This window comes from Scardinius erythrophthalmus (assembly GCF_964197995.2).
Source record: "Scardinius erythrophthalmus genome assembly, chromosome: 9".
Classification (NCBI taxonomy): domain Eukaryota; kingdom Metazoa; phylum Chordata; class Actinopteri; order Cypriniformes; family Leuciscidae; genus Scardinius; species Scardinius erythrophthalmus.
Window position 1 is genome coordinate 48674588 of NC_138229.1, and position 22684 is coordinate 48697271.

Genomic DNA, 22684 nt, shown 5'->3' on the forward strand with positions numbered 1-22684 from the left:
ACTGATTATTTCTTCACAAGACTTTTGAAAATTGTATCACATAGCCTAGAATATTTCCTCTAAAACAATGTGAGAATCACCCTGACTGCTCATTCAGAGAAGACAATATATTGATTTAAAAATTTTACGACGTGTTTTGTGTTAGAAAGCAATATGCGAAGGGGCGGATCACCTCATTAATATGAAAGCTTTCCACACCTGAGAAAGACAAAGAACCTCCCTAATGGCCCTATTAGGAGCTTATCAGGGCCCATCATTCTGACCAACCTTGCACAAAGAATGAGGAGATTTAAAAAAGAATGGCTTTTAAAATTGTTTGGATTTATTTACAACACAACATAATCCAAAGATACACAACAAAAAAGCACTTATTGAAGAAAGAGACCTTTGTGCCATTCCTAAAAACATTGTACATACCTTTCATTTTCTAAGGTGTTTGATTTTCACTTTTTCACAGAGACATGTACTGTGAATGTTGAAGTCAGCAGGACTCAGTGGCATCTGGGCCCTGAAAAAAAAAAAGTGAACATACTGATATCAAGAGAAAGGCCTGCACGATTTTGGGAATACATTTTAGATTTTTCTTGTTAAAATTGCTTTTTAAAATTCACAGAATACACACACACACTCACACAAATGTTTCCAACAATATATAATGAACACCAGGTTTGTTGTACCTTGTAGGTATAGGCTATGCGCAGTGCTGCATAAAATAATAACAATATAGCAGCCTATATATATTTTCAAAAAGATTTCAGTAACAACTAAGCTAGAGAAAAATATATTGATTATCATGTTACTTCAAATGTTTCCATTCGTTATGATGATATGAAATGAGATAATAGTAAAAACATGAAGCCGTTTGGAGCGTTTTGCTTTTCCAAAATATGATACATTCAAACGCGATCGCGATCAAAAATATGATACATTAAAACGCGATTGCGATCAAATATAAAACATTATGGTTAGGCCTACCATATACATAGCCTATCTACGTTTGAGCAGATATCCACAAACACAGTAACAGTAAACACGGGTCTAAATATTATAATATTCACCATATATCTAGCAACAGTTCAACTGCAATGTGAAATTTATGCAACAATAGCAAACTAATATGTAAGAATTACTTACCTTATCTTTCTTGTCTTCATATCGTTCTTCTTCTTCTGATGTAAATCCAATGTAAGCTCAGGCACGTCTTTCAAACTCGACGAAAAGTGAAGTGAAGTGTTTTGTTGTTGAGGTAATGAGGGCGATCGCGTTCCATGTGGAGATTTGCATGTGAATATCTTTTGCGCGAGTGGGCGTGGCCGAATTAAAAATAATTAGGAAGCGTTTGAGAAGCTGGAAATCTTGTTGGTTTTATACAAATTACTTAAACAGAGAATATTTGTTTTCGTTTTGAATCCGATCATTTAAAAGTACACACTTAAATGTTTATAAAGGTGTATGGCTCATAAATGTGTGACAAGTATTCGCTGAGTTTTGTTTCAGTTTATAGACGTGCTCAAGAAAAAAAAGTTCACCGCGACGGAGAGGCAGAACGCACACACTGTTTATTTTCTTTATTTTACAAAAGCACAATGTTTTGATTTGATTGGAAGTGGACACATACAAAAGTAGAAATACCACAGATTCTTTTTTTATATTTCTTTTTTCTGTATGACCATAAATGACGGAGAAATTTAAGTTTATAGTGCTACAATGTGGAGAAAATCCAGCAAAACGCGCCGGCGCGTTTGTCGACCTCAGAGGGTTAACCTCTTCTCTGCCTGAGCTCTGCAGCCTTACTGGTGAAAAGAGTTTCTGAATCATTGTCTCATCACTGTACACCGACGAAAGTATTCTGTACTGAGAAGAATCCTTACCTTCCTACTTACTGCACAAGACTTGAAGCCTGCAGCCTTATTGGTGAAAAGAGTTTCGGAAACATTGTCCCAGCACTGTGCGCCGACGAAAGTATCCTGTAATGAGAAGAATTCTTACCTTCCTACTTACCGTGATCCCCGAAGAATGCAGCATCGCGGGTAAAGTAAGCTTTTAAACCACTCTCACTATTGTGCACCGACGAAAGTACTCTGTACTGAGAAGAATCCTTACCTTCCGACTTACTGCCCAAGTCTTGAAGTATGCAGCATTACAGGTGAAAAGAGTTTCTGAATCATTGTCCCATCACTGTGTGCCGACGAAAGTATCCTGTATTGAGAAGAATCCTTACCTTCCTACTTACTGCCCAAGTCTTGAAGTATGCAGCATTACTGGTGAAAAGAGTTTCGGAATCATTGTCCCATCACTGTGCGCCGACGAAAGTATCCTGTACTAAGAAGAACCCTTACCTTCCTACTTGCCGTTAATCCCCTAAGAATGCAGCATCGCTGGTAAAGTAAGCTTTTAAACCACTCTCACTATTGTGCACCGACGAAGGTACTTTGTACTGAGAAGAATCCTTACCTTCCTACTTACTGACCGAGTCCTGAGGAAGATAGCATTGCTGACGAAGTAAGCCCTTGACTCATTGTCCCACTACTGTGCACCGACGAGAGTTCTCCATGACGACGAAGGCCTAGAAGACATCAAATTTGATTAAGATTTGTCCCCTTTTTATATCTTGTGATAAATAAAGATTACTATTCGTTGGAACTTATCTTGTGTTTGTGTCGTCCATCTGTTGCGGGCATGTGGTGTCAGCTCCTCGCGGTGGTGGTGTGTTTCAAGTCCGGGGGCGGCGGGTCATCCATTGAGGTCCGCCCCGGTGACAAAAGCATCAAACAAGGGAAAAAATCATTTTCATCAGAAATAGTTACTTTAGCAAAATATTATTTTACCTTTAGACTCTCCTCTGTTGTGAGGGTAGACTTTAACTTAGCTAAAAAAAGAGCAACTAGTCGAATAGATCTAGTGCCTAAAAATTCAGCTACTTTTACATCATTGTCCAATTTCTCTCCAGCAATGTCCAACAATTGTCTAAAAATAAACACTTTTGATTCTTGCAACTTAAAACCACAATTAAAAAACCTGTTACTTACAGGTAAACAAACTCAAGACTTTAAAAAGAAAGGTGGAAAAACAGACAAGTCCATTTTTAAAGGTGTAGGAGCCGCATTTGAGTTTATTTTTGGTTTCATAATTTACTTATAATTGTTTTTTCTATTGCATTTGAGTGGTACACCTTCTACAGCCAGAGAGGGCGCTGTCCTATAAGTTGGAGCATGTAGCGCATGAGAGAAGGAGAAGGCGTGCCAGCAGATACAGTCTTTGACCTCAGCCTGGATCTGTGTTACTGGAGCTTGGCCTGTAGGAGAAAGCTGAACTCCAAGCGCTACAAAGGAAGTTTTCATTTTTGTTTTGTACTTTATTTTTATTTGCAATAAATATCGACAAACATTCAACAACAACACTCTTGGATTTTCTTGGATTTGGGCTGTGAGTCTGACCCTGTTCTCGCATTCTCCAGGTGGTTAGAAACAATAACAGGGGGTTACAGGAAAAACCCAACATTGTTTTTGCCACTACATTTCGTCAAAGACTAGCTGTGAATTGATCAAAGATGGATTTATGTTGAAACTACGCGATATGAAGACAAAGGAAAGCGTGGCAAGCCAAACAAAGAAACACTTCGAATGGAGGTATGTGTTTTCAAAGTGAATCATATTTAAAGGATATAGAAACCAATCTCACCGCAGATTTGTGAGTTGGTGAAGGTGAACTGTGACAAACAATTAAGAGTGGTGAAAGGCAGTTTGCCGTTGTGAAAACACAGCCAAATTGGAACGAATGAAAGGCAACGATATGTTGATTTTTGGAAAGAAAACATACTGCTTTCTACATTTTTGAGAACTTTTGCATTGATTGAAGCAAGCAAGATAAATAGTTTCTGAGATTTTTGGGAAGGTTTTTTTTGAGAATAATGGCTGATTCTAACGAAGAAGAAACAAACCCTGTTAAAGACATGAATGAAACTGTCGCGCAATTGCGCTCATCTAGAGGAGGAAAAATGTCACATGTAACACGAAGAATGAACATTGTGAATGATTTAATGACTAGTCCGGAATTTCTTGATGAAGTTAAACAAAACATGATTAAGTTCAATGAATTTCTTGAAGAGTTCAAAGCCTTGCATGCCTCCTATAGTGAAATGTTGGATGAGGAAGCAAATCAAGAAGACCACGAAACATGGTATCAGCCTAGATGTGTGCAGATAACGGCTTTTATGACTAACGTTGAAAATTGGATTTCAGCCATAGAAAACCCAGGTTCCCAAGCCATAGTTGAAGCCACCTCTTCTGTCACCCAAGTAGAAGATTCTGATACAGATACTGACGCACAATCATTTAGATCACATACATCGTCTGTGCCATTGCGCATCAGTGCAGAGGCAGAGAGAGTAGCTTTAATGGCTAAAGCTGCAAAGCTGCAAGAAAGGCATGCAATTGAGGAGCAGGAGCATACTCTAAGAAAAAAGAGAGAAACTTTAGAGTTGCATTCTGAAATTGAAGCCACTACTGCAAAAATTAATTATCTGAAAGAAGCTGAAATAGAGATGCATAAACCTGCCCAGTCTGATGTCACAGTTCAGATGCCTTTGCTGGGTGCAGAAGCAGATGAAGTGAAGACGAAATCAACAGTGACACATGTACCATTGGATGAAAAGCCTGATAGCTCACTTTATTTCCATGACAGGACGTCCCCAGTCGTTAAAACCAGGCCAGGTGTTCAGGTTCAATTTCCTCTTCACAGCAGACCTGTTTTCCAGCCCATGGCTAGCAGTGATACCCGGTCACAACCACAGCAGACCTCAGCTCACAGTATTCCCCCTGTCATTCCCCAGCCAGCAAGGTCAGTTCCAGCCATTCAGTCCACTGTACCTCAAGGACAAATTCCAACACCCAGTTCAGCACAGGAAAGCCACATGATTAAAATTCTGGAAAAGCAGAGTGAATTAACAAGGATTCTTATGAAGCAGCAACTTCTGTCTACACTACCGCAAGGTAGCATTCCACTCTTTGATGGACAAGTTCTTGAGTACAAGTCATTCATTCACTCCTTTGAAAATATGGTTGAAAGCAAAACTGATAACAATAAAGAGAGATTGCAGTTTCTTATTCAATATACTAGAGGCCTAGCACAAAGGCTAGTCAAGAGCTGTGAGTACTTGTCACCAGATAGAGGCTACAAGAGAGCAAAGGAGTTGCTAAAGGAAAATTTTGGAAACGAATACAAGATCTCTTGTGCTTACTTGGAAAAAGCCCTATCCTGGTCCCAAATAAAATCTGAGGATTTTAAATCACTACAGGATTATGCCATGTTCCTTAGGAGCTGCTGCAATGCTATGGAGGAAATGGAATATATGGAGGAGCTGGATACAGTATCCAATATGAGAAGCATTGTGCTCAAGCTACCATACAAGCTTCGGGAGAGATGGCGTAACAAGGCTTATGAGCTGCAAGAACAACGTAGTCGTAGGGTAAGGATTTTAGATTTAGTCTGCTTTATTGAAAGACAAGCTCGCATAGCAGCTGATCCAGTATTTGGTGATCTTCAGGATCAGTCGGCTAGTAGAGGAAAGGCTAGATCCCCAGTCAAACCACAGGCCTCGAAGTCATCTGGCAGTAGTTTTGCCACTAGTATAGCTATTGCCCAAAAGCAGATGAAGTTTGATCTTTCTTGCCCCTTCTGTAGCTCAGGACACACATTGGACTTGTGTAAAGACTTTTTAAAGATAACACACAGAGACAAGCTCAGTTTTATAAAGACCAAAGGCATATGCTTTGGATGTCTCTCCACAGGCCACATTAGCAGAGACTGCAAAAGGCGTCTCAGCTGTAAAGTATGTAAGCAAGCTCACCCTAGTGTCCTACATATTGAGGCCAAAGATAGTATCATCAAAAAGGCAGAAAGACCCTCTGATGTTACAGGCAATGCATCAGCAGGGTTATGTGGTCATATAGGGGCCGGAGACCAAGAGAGTGTGCTGTCCATTGTCCCAGTTCAGGTTAAGGCAGCAAAGGGCAGCCAAGTCTTACAGGTGTATGCTCTCCTGGACCCTGGATCCTCCGCCACCTTCTGCTCCGAGGATCTTATGTTTCGGCTCAATCTGAAGGGAAGAAAAACACACATTCTTCTACGCACAATGAATCAAGAAAAAACTGTTCCAACTCATGTTGTATCTGAAATGGAAGTTTCAGCACTGGACAGCAATAACTTCTTACCTCTTCCTGATCTCTTCACTCAAAAAGAAATGCCAGTTACCACAAACAGCATTCCCAAGCAGAAAGACTTAGCACAATGGAAGTATCTAAGTCGAGTCAAACTTCCCAGCATTAATTCAAAGGTGGAGCTGTTGATTGGCACAAATGCTCCAAAGTGCATAGAACCATGGGAGGTTGTTAATAGTCAAGGTGGGGGACCCTACGCAGTTAGAACCTTATTGGGGTGGGTTGTAAACGGGCCACTGAGAAGTGCTGATGGCAGTGCAGAGAATGTGACTGTGAATAGGATATCAGTTACAAGTCTAGAACAGCTTCTGATCTCACAGTATAATCAGGATTTCAGTGAGGTAGCATCTGAGGAGAAGACCGAAATGTCAGTTGAGGACAGAAGGTTTTTAGAGATAGCCAATGAGGCGGTCTTACAAGATGGACATTACTATCTGAAGTTGCCCTTCAGGAAAACTGATGTCAGCATGCCTAACAATCGCCAAGTTGCAGAACAGCGCCTCCAAACTCTGAAAAGGAAAATGAAAAAAGATGAACAATACAAACAGGAATATGTTGCCTTCCTCAATGACATCTTTGAAAATCATTATGCAGAGGAGGTCCCAGAGGAAGAACTCACACAGGCACCTGGAAAGGTATGGTACATACCACACCATGGAGTGTATCACCCCAAAAAGAAGAAACTTAGAGTGGTGTTTGATTGTGCAGCTACTTTTAAAGGTGTATCCCTCAACACAGAGCTACTACAGGGTCCTGATCTGACCAATTCGCTTGTCGGAGTCATTTGGAGATTCCGCAAAGAACCCATTGGAATTATGGCTGATGTTAAGTCAATGTTCCATCAGGTGGGAGTAGAGAAATCAGGTGTGGACTACTTGCGCTTTCTGTGGTGGCCACAGGGTGACACCCGTCAAACCCCAAAGGAATACCGTATGCTTGTGCACATCTTTGGTGCAGTGTCCTCCCCAAGCTGCGCAAGTTTTGCGTTACGAAAAACTGCTGATGACAATGAAAGCTGTTTTCCCCTTCAGGTAGCTGAAACAATCCGGCACAACTTTTATGTGGATGATTGTGTTAAGTCCGTGGTTGAAGAGTCTGAAGCCATCCAGCTAGTAAAAGATCTCACTGCACTATGCTACAAAGGTGGATTCCAGCTTACTCAATGGGTCAGCAATAATCGGGCAGTTCTAGCATCCATTCCAAAAGAAAAATGGGCAAAAGAAATCAAAACACTGGATCTTGACAAAGACAGCCTACCAATGGAAAGAGCCCTGGGATTGCAGTGGTTTGTGGACTCTGACCATTTCCAGTTTAACATCAATTTAAGCCAGAAGCCACATACCCGCAGAGGCATACTTTCTGTTGTAAGTTCCATTTTTGATCCCCTCGGGTTTCTTGCTCCTCTCATTCTCCCAGCCAAGCAGTTGCTACAGGAGCTCTGCCAGAGAGGCTTTGGATGGGACGAGCCTTTGCCCCAAGCTGTAGTAGACAGGTGGGAAGGATGGACAAACAGTTTAGAAAAAATAAAAGGCTTCAGTGTTGCATGTTGTTTGAAACCAAAAGGCTATGGAACAACAAAGTGTGCAGAACTACACCACTTTGCTGACGCCAGTGAGAATGGCTATGGCTCAGTGAGCTACATAAGACAAGCTAATGAACAGGACATTGTACATGTCACTTTTCTCATGGGAAAGTCCAGAGTCCTTCCTTTAAAGAACATCACAGTACCACGTCTGGAGCTGGCCGCTGCAGCATTGTTGGTAAAGGTGGACAAAATGCTAAGGAGAGAACTACATCTACCCTTAAAGCCCTCCGTTTTCTGGACTGACAGCCAAACTGTACTTAAGTACATTAGAAGTGACACTGCAAGATTTAAAACGTATGTAGCCAACAGGGTCTCGCTGATTCGGGATAACTCGGAGCTGTCTCAATGGAGATACGCAAGAAGTAAAGACAATCCAGCTGATGATTCCTCGAGAGGATTGAGTGCAGGTAAATTCATGGAACAAAGGAGGTGGATGCATGGCCCAGAGTTCCTATGGAAACCTGAGGAAAGTTGGTTAGAGGTGGAGGCATTGGGCTCAGTGTTACAAGATGATCCAGAGGTCAGGAGAAACACTACTGTGTTTACAACAGTGGTAAATACTGAAACACCCACAGACCAGCTTATTTCATACTTTTCAAATTGGATTAGGCTACTTAAAGCAGTGGCATGGTACATCAAACTGAAAAAGGCCTTGATACTGAGAATCAAAAAACAAAAGGACTTCCCATCAAATCAAGTCACAACCCGCTCCCACAGCCAAAAGGTGAGCCCAAACCTTGAGGGTTTCAAGACCAAACCCGGTGGACAGCTCCTCACAGTGGAAGATCTCTTACAGGCAGAAAGGTCAGTTATCTCTTATGTTCAGAGGCAAGCATTCCCAGCTGAAATTACAACACTGCAAATGACCCCACCTAAAGTGAAAAGGAGCAGCAGGATCTGTAGGCTTGATCCTGTGCTAGATGAAGGCATCTTAAGAGTAGGTGGCCGGATGCATAAATCTGCCATGCCTGATGAAACTAAACACCCCTGTATCTTGCCCAAAGATTCACACATTTCAATTCTTCTTTTAAGACACATTCATGAACGTTGTGGTCACAGTGGCAGGAACCACATGCTCTCAGAGCTCCGTAAGAAATATTGGATTATTAAGGCCAACTCCTTAGCAAGAAAGGTGCTCTCAAGATGTGTCATGTGTCGACGTGTGAAGGGCAAAGTAGGTGAGCAAAAAATGGCAGATTTGCCCCTAGAAAGAATCCTACCTGACCTCCCTCCCTTTACCAATGTCGGATTGGACTACTTTGGCCCGATTGAAGTGAGGCGAGGAAGAAGCACCATCAAAAGGTATGGAGTTTTGTTTACATGTATGTCCAGCAGAGCTGTTCATTTGGAAGTAGCTTTCTCATTAGACACTGACTCATGCATTCACGCTTTGAGGAGATTTGTTTGCAGAAGGGGGCAGGTTAAGCACATCAGATCTGACAACGGAACGAACTTGGTGGGTGCTCAGGTGGAACTCAAGAAAGCTCTGATGACACTGGACAAGTTGAAGATTCAGGATGCCCTGCTTCCTGATGGAATCGAGTGGAGTTTCAACCCACCAGCTGCATCGCACCATGGCGGAGTCTGGGAAAGGCTTATAAGATCTGTTCGTTACGTGCTGTACTCCACACTCCATCAACAGTCCATCGATGATGAGGGTCTTCAAACTCTATTCTGTGAGGTAGAGGCTATTCTAAACAACCGTCCTCTCTCCACAGTGTCCTCAGACCCATACGACCTAGAACCGCTGACCCCAAACCACCTCCTCCTGCTGAAAACTAAGCCCATTATGCCTCCTGGAATCTTCCTGAAATCAGACCTTTATGCTAGACGCCGCTGGAAACAGGTCCAGTACATGGCAGATCTCTTCTGGCATAGATGGACCAAAGAATACCTTCTTCTACTCCAGGAAAGGCAAAAATGGACTATAGTGAAGAAGAACCTGAATGTTGGAGATCTTGTTCTGGTGGTTGACCCCACTGCTCCTAGAGGGTCATGGCCATTAGGAAGAGTTCTAGAGACCAAGCCTGATCGAAAGGGGCTTGTCCGATCCGTGAAGCTCCAGACACAGACTTCAATCCTTGATAGACCCATTACCAAGCTGTGCCGAATTCTGGAGAATGAAGAGTGTCCGGTGCCCCTTAAAGATCACCAATAAGGGATGTAATGTATATATATACATATTTTTCTAAAAGCATTAAGAGATTATTGATTTCTGGCTCCTTTTTTGTATTTATTTTAAACAATTGATTCTATAGAGAACAATTAGGGGCCGGTGTGTAGGAGCCGCATTTGAGTTTATTTTTGGTTTCATAATTTACTTATAATTGTTTTTTCTATTGCATTTGAGTGGTACACCTTCTACAGCCAGAGAGGGCGCTGTCCTATAAGTTGGAGCATGTAGCGCATGAGAGAAGGAGAAGGCGTGCCAGCAGATACAGTCTTTGACCTCAGCCTGGATCTGTGTTACTGGAGCTTGGCCTGTAGGAGAAAGCTGAACTCCAAGCGCTACAAAGGAAGTTTTCATTTTTGTTTTGTACTTTATTTTTATTTGCAATAAATATCGACAAACATTCAACAACAACACTCTTGGATTTTCTTGGATTTGGGCTGTGAGTCTGACCCTGTTCTCGCATTCTCCAGGTGGTTAGAAACAATAACAGGGGGTTACAGGAAAAACCCAACATTGTTTTTGCCACTACAAAAGGGTTTAGTAGGAACAGATGTTTGTCTAGTCCGAAGCCTCCAAAATTTTGCAAAACAATATGGGCCATTGCCCTCCAGCTGACATCCGATGCACCATCTAAAAGTCTCTGCAGAAACTGCAAACAAAAAGCGGCAGTTCTGCTCTGTAAATGGATCAGTCCTTGTCCACCTTCTTCTTTCGGCAAATAAAGAACACTGTCGAATCCAGTGCAATTTATCCCAAAAAAAGTCTACAAGAATCGCTTGTATTTTCATCAGTAGTTGAGGAGGAGGATCAATACACGCCAACTTATGCCACAGTGAAGATGCGACCAGGTTGTTGATGACAAGAATGCGTCCTCTATATGACATTTTAGGGAGCAGCCACTTCCATTTCTCCAAACGTCCTTTAATTTTTTCAACAACTCCTTCCCATTTCTTTTGTTGAGTCGTGTCATCACCTAAAAAAACTCCCAAATATTTTAAACCACCTTTACCTCAGACCAAACCTTCAGGCATTTTTGCTTTTCCATTTTTCCATCTACCAACTAAAAGTGTTTCACATTTCTTCCAATTCACCTTAAAAGAGTAAAAGAGTAAAATCATTCATTAAATTAAATAAACTTTGCACATCTTTTTGTCCACTTACAAACACCATTACATCGTCAGCATAAACAGATAAACATATATTTTTTTGTACAGTTAGGCAAATGTAATCCATCAATTTTTTCTCTTATTTTTTGTAATAAAGGCTCAATGGCCAAGGCATACAACATTCCAGATAGAGAGCACCCTTGTCTTACACCTCTTTTAACCTGAAATGGAGCACATAAACTGCCATTAAACTTCAAAACACTTTCAATATCACTATAGAGTACCTGGACCATCATAATAAAATCTTTTTTTAAACCGAAAGCTACTAAAGTTTTCCACAAATAGGGGTGCTCAACCCTATCAAAAGCCTTCTCTTGGTCCAGTGATATCAATCCAAAATCCAAATCAAGCAACTTTGACACCTCTAAAGCATCCCGAACTAAAGAGATGTTATCAAAAATGGATCTGCGAGGAATACAGTAGGACTGGTCTGGATGTATTACTTGCCTTATTACTTCAGCCAATCTGTTTGGCAATACCTTAGAGAGCAGTTTGTAATCACAACAAAGAAGTGATACAGGGCGCTAATTCTATATGTCAGTCAAATCTCCTTTTTTTGGTATTAGCGTTATCACTGCCCTCCTGCAGCTCAACGGCAACATACCTACTGACAGACTCACTCAGAACTTGTAACAAGTCCGCTCCCAACTCGGCCCAGAAAGACTTGTAAAAGTCAACTGGGAGGCCGTCAATCCCAGGAGCTTTTCCCGATTCCATGTCTTGAAGGGCCTTATATAGCTCCCCCAGGCTTAGCACACCTGAAAGAGCCACATTACCCTCTTCTGACATCTTTGGTAGGGAGCTCAAGAAAGTACTGTCCTCATTACCCTCCGTTTCATACTCACTTCTATACAGATTTTTGTAAAAACCAACTGCTCTCTTTCGAATGTCATTGGGGTTCAGCAAAACTTGACCATCTTCCGACCGCAAGGCTTTAATCAATCTCTTCTGCCCATTTTTTTTTCTCTAAACAGAAAAAGAATTTTGACGGTGCATCCATATGATTTATATTTTGAAATCTTGATCTGACCAAAGTTCTGTATTCCAGCAGATCCGCTAACTTCTTTTTGAAAAATAGTTCGAAATGATTACTTGCCCCAGTTGATTCAGCTATTTTTTGACACTCACTTAATTCATTCTCTAAAATTTCCAAAGATTTTTTAGCCTCTATAGTGACATTGCGAGTATATTGTTGACAAAACTGTCTAATTTTAACTTTACCAATGTCCCACCACTGCTGTATTGATCTAAAATTTGTCTTTGATTTTCTATAATTCTGCCAAAAATACTTAAAAGAGTCTAAAAAAAAACTATCACTCAGTAAAGAAATATTGAAATGCCAATAAGCGCTGCTAGGTTTAATGGAATTTAAAATAAAACTACATTGTACCATGTTCAATGAAAACCCTGATCAGAAAACCCTATTGGGATTATAGAGCAACTTTTGAAATTATTAAGCTGATGTGTAAAACCATACAATCTATCTAATCTGGCAAGGGATGTCATGTTTTCCCTCATATGAACCCGTGTATATTGTCGCACGTTTCCATTTAATTGTCTCCACATATCACATAGTTCAAACTTCTTAATGAAATGAATCAGACATTTCTGAGACGGTAAATGGGGTTCAACATGGTTCCTATCAATCACATTTTCTGTGCAATTAAAATCTCCCCCCAGAAACAAATATTCTTCTTCTGAGCAACTTTGTAAAGTCGTACATAATAAATCTAAGAAAAACATTCTTTCCACAGGGACTGTTGGAGCATAAATACAGATAAAAAACAAAACATAGCTTTCATAGACAGCTCTGATTTTTAGTAATCTTCCTTTCACAACTTCATCAACTACGTAAGAAATTGGACTAAAATTCTTAGAAAATAAGACTGCAACTCCTGCACTTATTGAAGTGTTATGGCTTAAAATTGTTAACCCCTCAAATTCTCTTTCCCAATCTGTTGCATTCCCCCTGTCACTATGTGTTTCTTGTAGCAATAAAATATCAAGATTCTTTTGTTTCATTAATTCAATTAACATTCCTCTTTTCTTAATATCTCTAGCACCATTTACATTCAGGGTTGCTAGACGAACTTCACTCATGACAAAGAGGACAGAAAACAGCCACAAAAAAAAACCACTCATTAATGTGGAAAATGAGCTTAACTTATTAAACATCATTCTTAAGTTTCTCTACATTCCTCACACATTTTTTTAAACGATAAACTTCTTTATTGGTGAAGCATCCTTCAGCCATTAAATTCCTCGTTTTCTCAGCAAACTGTGTTACGTTAGGGAAATAATCTTGTACACACACCCCTCTCCTGTTCTTCGTTGACTTAAGGAATAATCTCTTCAGCATCATAGTTACGAACAGAGAAATCACTCAAAGACAACGCCACACTGGAATCTGAGGATTCACCTTCACTCTCGGTTTCATTATCATCGCTACCACATAAGTCAGCTTTCTTCACTGCTTTTTTACTTTGAGACTTATCACTCATTTTTCTTTTTTGAGGTGTTTTGAAGATTTCTATTTCTGTCTCCATTTCCAATTCCACACAATCAATTCCACTCCTTTTCTGTACAACCTGTGTTACATCATTTCCACTAAAATCACCTTCTTTTTCTTTTTCAGGAAGTTTTGAATGTTTTACATCAGATACCATATCAACTTTGTCCTTCTTTTCTAAATCTATACCCGTCACAACAACAGATTTTATTCCAGATATCTCCTTGCAAGTAACCACTTCAGTCCCACTATGCTGGTCACCCTGTAACTCTGAACTCAGTGAAACTACACCAGCATCTCTACTCGTGCTTGGATTGGAAACCATGTCCCCTTTCTCAGTGACTTTCTTTTCTGGGCAGTTACGAATCAGATGCCCTGCTTTCCCACAACCAAAACACTTCGTTTTAGCAGTTGTTACAAAAATGATGTAATCAAAATCATCAGCTCTAAAACTGAGTGAAAGATCCAATTCTTCATCGTCCTTAGTTATCATATATGCAAATCTCCTGAAAGACACAATATGTTTCATAAGGGCAGAACCCGTGCTAATCGGGATTTTTTTTATTGTAGATGCCAATTTTCCATAGCGTGATAAAGCTTCTGTTATTAGCACGCCACTGAGAAAGGGGGGGACGTTAGATATGGTAACCCTCTTAGACGGTAGTGAGAGGGGAAGAACAGTAACAAATTCGCCACCAATCACAATTCCACGCTCAACTACTTCATTCACTTTATCAACGTTACTAAGAAAAATAACAGTAGCGTTATTCATCCTCAATGCGGATAAAATACATCCATGTCCTACAACTTCGCCAATCGCTAAGCAAATCTCTTCTACACTCGCCACCAACGCCACTTTCACCGAATTGCGCCGCGTGAGTGTAGACAAACCTTGTGTAGCTGGGGTCGTCATGCTTTCCCCGGTAAAAACCGGTAGCACGCGGCCCTACCCACACCAAAAAACTACCACAAACTAAACACAAAACAAACAAAACAGAAAGTAGGAAAAGACAAAGATATTAGACACAGAAAACAACTTCACTCACCGCAATCGCAATACACCACTCACGCACTCAACACCCACACCGGAAGTGAGAGAGAGAGAGAGAGAGATAGAGAGACGTGTGTGTGTGTGTGAGAGAGAGAGAGAGACGTGTGTGTGTGTGTGTGTAAGAGAGAGAGAGAGAGAGAGAGAGAGAGAGAGAGAGACGTGTGTGTGTGTGTGTGTGTGAGAGAGAGAGAGACGTGTGTGTGTGTGTGTGTGAGACAGAGAGAGAGAGAGAGAGAGAGATGTGTGTGTGTGTGTGTGTGTGTGTGTGTGTGAGAGAGAGTGAGAGAGAGAGAGAGAGAGAGAGAGAGACATGTGTGTGTGTGTGTGAGAGAGAGAGAGAGAGACGTGTGTGTGTGTGTGTGCGTGTGTGTGTGTGTGTGTGTGTGTGTGAGAGAGAGAGAGAGAGAGAGAGACATGTGTGTGTGTGTGTGTGTGTGTGTTTGAGAGAGAGAGAGAGACGTGTGTGTGTGTGTGTGTGTGTGAGAGAGAGAGAGAGAGAGACACGTGTGTGTGTGTGTGTGCGTGCGTGTGTGTGTGTGAGAGAGAGAGAGAGAGATTTATTTTTATTTTTCAAGCATCTTTATTTAACAAAAGATTACTTACATAAAAACAATGTATATTTTGTTACACAAATATTTTCTTTTTTTTTTATGAAAAGAGTGCGAAGTGAAGTTCATTATCAATGACAGAACACAAAGCTCTTCTGTGACACCATATTCCTTCAAAAACATTTAAAGAGTTACTTTATAAAAACGAAAATCAATTACAATCCTTGATTTAATCATAGCTGCAAACACCCTTTCAACATTATATTCACTTTTTTGCTCAATTTTATCTCTTCTACTAATATAAATAGCCATTTTGGCTTTACCCAAAATAAAATTCAACAAATGACACTCATACTTTCGCCTTTGAACATATTTAAAACCTAAAATAAAAGTTTGCACAGAAAACTTCTCATTAAAACAATTAAAAAGATTCTGCAAACTTTCAAATAAAGGCTTTAGTCTTGAACAATACAAAAAGGTATGAAAAACAGTTTCTCTCTGGAAACAAAAAGGACATTCTTTGCCAACATCTGGATTTAAAGCAGAAATAAAAGCATTAACAGCAATAATGCCATGCAAAATTTGCCATTGTAAATCTCCATCTCTTTTAGCTAACGGTGGCTTGTATAATGCTCTCCACTCTGGTCTGACATTATCATTTCTTTATTTCTTTATTTATTTAACCAGGAGAATCACATTGAGATATTATTATCTCTTCTTCCAGCGAGACCTGGTCAAGATAGCGGCACGTAGAGTTTCACACAAAACAAAATAACAATAAGACAACACCACAATTTACAGCAATCGAAAGTTATGTTAAAGAAAATCAATTAAAACAATTACAAGTATCCTGTAAGACATTTTGCAAAAGACTTTTAAAAGTGCTTAAGGTTGGGAGTACGTCTAAATTAAGAACATTTTGCAATTCATTCCAAGCCCATGGAGCATAAAAGGAAAATGCACTTTTTCCAAACTCAGACAATACCCTTGGGACTTTTAACCGAATGTGGGAACCTGACCTAGTACAATAATTATTTGTATAATAAATTAAAAGATTTGATATATAAAAAGGTAATTTACCCAAAAGAGCTTTTGCAATAAATATTGAATTGAATTGAATTTTTATTAAAGTGTCTTGCACTTACGTGCCCAGCCCAAAATAGGCTTAAAAAACACTATTAACATAAACAAACATTATACAGAACATTATACAGAAGGATGACCAAAATACAAAAGGAAGATAACCACCATACAAAGTACAGTACATTACCATCATTTTCCCAATATAGACAAACAGAACACTATCAGTTTAAGTCAGGATATAAATTCCTTTGCCTAAGTTTCCACGCCTTTTCTACATATCTAGCCAAACTATAAATTTCATTTTCAAAAAGCCAACTCAACATATCCCCATCCGTCATCCAAAACAAATCAGGCTTTTTATGTTGAATTCTCTCAAACATACCTAATCTTAAATCATGATATACAGGACAAAAAAACAAAAATGCCATTCATCCTCAACAACCTTTAGATCACACAAAACACATAATCTGTCCTCTTCTGGGACACCTTTATAGCGCCCCACCTCAATCTGCAAGGGCAACACCCCTGCTCTGAGCTGGGCACACAAAGACCTCTGTAATCTAGTTAACCAGCATTTAATATAAGGCTCTGTGGAGTAATCATTTTTAAAGTGAACATAACTTCTCAATTTGGGCTTATTTAACACCTGCCATTGCCATTGCTCTTTATAGGAATTAAACAAAAACTGTCTAACCTGAGATATATCACATTGTAAATTATTTGTAAATATATACTGTGCTTTTACTCATGAGAGTATTTCAAAGACCTCCATTGACCAAGGATAGTTGTGAGCTTTATCCCAATCAAAAACTTTACGAGTAAGTCTATCATCAGGTAATCTAATAAGACGATTCCATAATCTTATTACTTCCGCCTTTTGTTTCACCATACAAGGCTCCCAACCCATATCTCCCTCTAGCGCAGCTCTAGTAGTGAACCTGTGCACTCCAAGGAAACACCTCATGGCCCTGCTCTGCAATCTATTACATTCAGGAGCATCTTCAAAGCCCCAGACCCCCGCTGCATAAAACAAAATAGTTCCCACCATGCTGTCAAACAGCTGGGTAAATGTTAGAAAACTTATTTCAGGGCAAAGCTTCATCCTATTAATAACGGCTCCCAGGGCCCTCCCTGCAGACTCAGACAAAACCCTTCTCCCTTCTGAAAATATCATATTTTCGTGAAAAAGAAAACCAAGATATTTATAAGTTCTGGAGTACATAAGCTGTGTTTGTCCAAAAAAGAAATCAAATTCACTGCGTGACACAGATGGTTTTCTAAAATGGACTACTTGTGTTTTATCCACATTTATAGAAAGTCTCCATTTATTACACCAATCCTTCACAATACCCAACATTCTTTGTAGTTTAATTTCTTCATCTGTGCAAACAGCAATATCATCTGCATATAATAAAATACTGAGGTTAAAGCCATCAATGTCTATACCCAAATTTGCTAACTTTATCTCTTGAGCCAGATCATTCACAAAAAGCGCAAAAAGAGTGGGTGAAAGAACATCTCCCTGCTTGACCCCGAATGGAGTGGGAAACCATCCTGTCCTCATATCATTAATCTGCACACAGGCCACTGGCGCCTTGTACAGAGCTCTGATGGAATTATACAGGTGACCTGTAATACCAATTGAGAGTAACTTATATTTCAAAACATCTCTATTAACCCAATCAAAAGCTTTTTTTAAATCAACAAAACACACAAAAGTACTTTTATTTTCCTGCAACCTTGCTCTAATGACAGATGATAAAACATAAATGTGATCAATACATGCTCTGTGTTTTCTAAACCCATTCTGTTCATCCACCAAAATTCCATTAATTTAAATATATTCACTGAGTCGAACTATACCACACAGAGGGAGCAGTCCCACTTTTAAAACAATATTGGAATAACATGTGCCGAGTATTTAACAATTTGGGGCATTTAAGAACCTCATTAGAAAGTTCATCCACACCTACAGCTTTATAAGGTTCGGTTTTATCAATTGCCTTCTGAACTTCTTCCAAAGAAATATCATTGTTTAGCACACTACCAAAATAGGGTGTTTCCAACATAACAGATCCAACTTCAAGTAGATGTTTTAATTTACATATCTCAGCTAGAAATGCATCATTAAACTGATGAGAGCTAGAACAAGTGTACAAATCTCTGTAATCATTCTCCCATCTTTCCAATATTTTATCTGTTTCAAATACAGACCCCCCACTTTCTGTGACTATTTCAAGTGGAATTAATTTATTTCTCTTTGGACCAAGCTTGTTTATTTCTTTCCAAAAATGCTGTGGATTAGTATTTTGAAGAATCTTAATTTCAAGAGCTTTACCTCTCCTATAACGCCTTTATCAAACTCATATTGACAGGTTTTAAATATATCGTGTAAGTTCTTCCTTAAAACAGGCTCCTTGCATTTCTCAGCCACAGGGAGATTTGACCAAATATTATTTAATTCATTATTCCAAAAAGGTTGTTTAACTCGATACCCTTTATTGTGGGCCCGTTTTCCATACAATTTTGACCCATATTGACTCATTTCCCCATGTAAAACCTCACACAAAAGCTCATAGCAACAATCAACATTATCCTGAGCTTCCCCGCCTTTGTCCAGTTGTACTATAACATTTTTTAGGGCTCCATCTGAAGTTTCAGACATAAGAAAATTGTCCTTGAGCTTTCTTATTGGTTGTTTACAGAACAGGGTAATATCAGCATTATTTATAAACATCTCAGCTGTTTGAAAACGTAAATAAAGCATGGAGTGATCAGGGGGTCTACTCCTCTCATCTATTAGCCCTCGGGACTCAGTTCTTTCCAATAATTCAAAGGGAGTAAATACTTCAAATTCACTACATGTTCTTAAATCTTCATGTCTCGTCACAATATAATCAACTACCGCCTTACCCCTAACAGAAATAGATGTGAAATTATCATACTCTGGGTTTATTCTTCCATTAACCACACAGCATTTCGACTCTTTAAGGAAATCAATCAAACTTTCCCCATGCTTGTTCAGGCCCGAGTCCAACACCACTCTTGGACTAATATCATCTTCGTCAACATAGTCTCTGTGGTGCGCAACACGACTATTCAGATCCCCACAAATATAAACAGAATCAGCCTCAACCGTAAAAATCAAAGACAATAAGTGTGCATAAAAAAGGTCAGCATTACGGCCCCATGTCGAAGTTTCAGGAGACAAATAACATGAAATCAGAATAAATGAATATTGTGAGCTAGTGTGCTCGAACCGCAAACACAGAATTCCGTCATAAGTCTTGTCCTCAATCGTTACAGAAAAATTGTCCAAAATTGTTTTTTTGATAAATACACCCACACCCCCAGAGGCTTTAACAGCTCTTTTATGAGCAACACGATTATGTCCAATCCAACTGTATCCATGAAGTTCAGGTATAAGAGCAGACAAATGAGTCTCATTTAATGAAATAATTCCTGGCTCAAACGAAAGAAGCAGTTGCGCTCTTAACTTACTATTTGCAAGTGTCCATCCATTAACGTTCCAATGAACTAAGGCAATATAATCTGTACTTACAGGCTGGGCATGAAATCTTCAAACCGAAGGGTGTGGTGTCGATCCCGCCGAGCCCCTGGCTTGACCACGTTTTACTAGCCGTCCGTTGTTGGCCAAATAGTAGTCTTTAGCAGCTGGGATCTCTCTAAGCAGAGTCCTAAGATTGAATTCCATGAGACGCTCAGCGTGTGATTTCGCTGACGAAACATACACCCTTTGGTAACTTTCATTGTCCTTGAGTTTAGGCCGCCGCCGAAGCACAGCCACCCTCTCCAGCGTTGTCTCGAGTTCCACTCTGATGAGTCCCGGCTTTCGCCCTTGCGCCCTCATGCGCTCCACGTCACGATTTTTGGCACCGGCTCACAGTCCATTCCCTCGCACAGCAGAGTTTTTACTTTGGCCTCAACATCTTCTCCCTCCGTTTGCGGCAATCCCACAATTACCAACGACACGTCAGGATCAAACTGCCTAACCTTAGCTTTTTTCACATTCATTTTAGTTTCAATCTGATCCATTCTGGAACAGAGAATTCCCACTTCCAGATCTAATGCGTGTTGCATCTCCTTGACTGCTTTAGCCACCTCGCGCTTGAATGCTTCTTTACTCTCACTAATAAGTTTTTCCATGGACTCACGTAGACTTTCCATTTTGTCATTCATTTGTTTTTCAATTGTAGTCTGCATAGTGTCCATTTTTGCGCTAAGCGCACGTAGCTCATTCATTAAAGCCGCATGGTCGCTATCAGCATCTTTCTTACGGTGTCTAGTACCTTCAGCCATCTTGTCCGATCATCATACATAAATAAATACATATGTAGCTTTCTCCTTTGGTATAAAGATAACCAAGATAAAGAATCATATAAAATACAATGATGCGTCCGTGACTCTGCACCGGAGACAAAACGCAGAGCTGCATGATACACAGAATCTAATTTTCTAAGTAGAGATGTAGCTGCATGCATATAAAGAAGATCACCATAATCGATTATAGATAAAAAAGCACTCTCTACTATTTTCTTCCGGGCCTCATAGGGAAAACAATTTTTTAAACGAAAAAAGAAACCTAGTTTCGGCCTAAGCTTCTTCAACAAATGATCAATATGTACATCAAATGCTAATCTTTCGTCCATCCATATACCTAAATATTTATAAGAACTCACTCTTTCTAATGGTAAGTCATTTGAAGTCATAATTGAAATGTCAGTTACTTTCGAGCGACCCCGGCTAAAAATCATGTATTTAGTCTTTTTTGAATTTAGAACCAATTTTAATAGCGCCAAAGAGTGCTGCAGTACTTGAAAAGCATTCTGTAGTTGCTGCATAGCTTGATTTAAGGAAGATGCTGTTGTATAAATAATTGTATCGTCTGCATACAAATGTAATTTAGTGGAATCTATTCCATGGCCTAGACCATTAATATAAATAGAAAATAAAAGAGGGGCTAGAACGGATCCTTGAGGAACCCCAGTATTAACTTGTAGGAATGGTGAATTGTAGTTTTCCACAGACACACATTGAGTACGATCTGAAAGATAATTTTCAAACCAATTTAAAGCAGCTTCACTAAGGCCAATAAACCTGAGTCTCTGTAATAATAATTTGTAGTCTACCGAATCAAAGGCTTTTGATAAATCAACAAATAAAGCAGCACATGACTTTTTGCTATCTAGAGAGGTTATAATATCATTTGACACTGACATTGCTGCAGTAATGGTGCTATGTCCTGTTCTGAATCCAGACTGATAATTGTGAAGAATATTATTGGCTGACAGATATTGTTTTAATTGGTCATTTATTAATGATTCGAAGACTTTGGTTAAAACTGGCAATCTAGATATAGGACGGTAGTTGTTTGGATCTTCGGAATCTCCGCCCTTTAATAAAGGAGTAACCATTGCCGATTTCCACATTTTTGGGATAGTATTGGAGACCAGACTTAAATTGAATAAAGAGGCATTGATCTGAAAAACAGTACGCCATGGCGTGTCAACTCTTTCATGTAGTCCCTTTTTGTTAAAAGATTTTACACAAGCTTTATAAAACATTTTTTCATTACTTTCATACAAATCCATATCTGTCAACTTTTCAGATTCTAGAAAAATTCCTGCATATTCACCTATATTTGGTGAAAGCAACAGAATTGGAAACGAATCCCTCTCGTTAGGGATAACTTCACCTTCACAGTACTCTTGAAGTATTTTTGTCTCTTCCGTGCCACAATTCGAATGGATTTAACTCCCAACAAAACAGCTACATCTTCAACTTTTACAAAACGTCTTAGGTTACGACTGTAACCTATGTTCCCTGAGAACAGGGAACGAGACACTACGTCAGAATGACGCTATGGGGAACGCCTTAGGCGTGACAGGTGTCTGAAATAAATATCAACTCACGTCAATCATGTTGACCGGCGACAGCCCGCGCATCATCAGCTTGAATGATGAGCGCGCGACCTGGATGTATAAAGGGGAGCCTTGCACACATGACAACATCCTATCGTCTGAAGGGACTGTTGCAGGCAGGCCCCGAGGCATGGCAGGAAGACGTAGTGTCTCGTTCCCTGTTCTCAGGGAACATAGGTTACAGTCGTAACCTGAGACGTTCCCTTTCGAAAGGGAACTCTACACTACGTCAGAATGACGCTATGAGGAACGATATACCAACGCCACCATGCTGAGGGGAGTGCATGCCCAAAGGCAGTGACAACTGTCCGAACCAGTAATTCAGAAACACTGGGGCTGTCAGTGACAGCACTCCCTACCGGTCATAGCCCAAGCTAATGAACCAAGAAACCGCCAGAACATAGTTAAT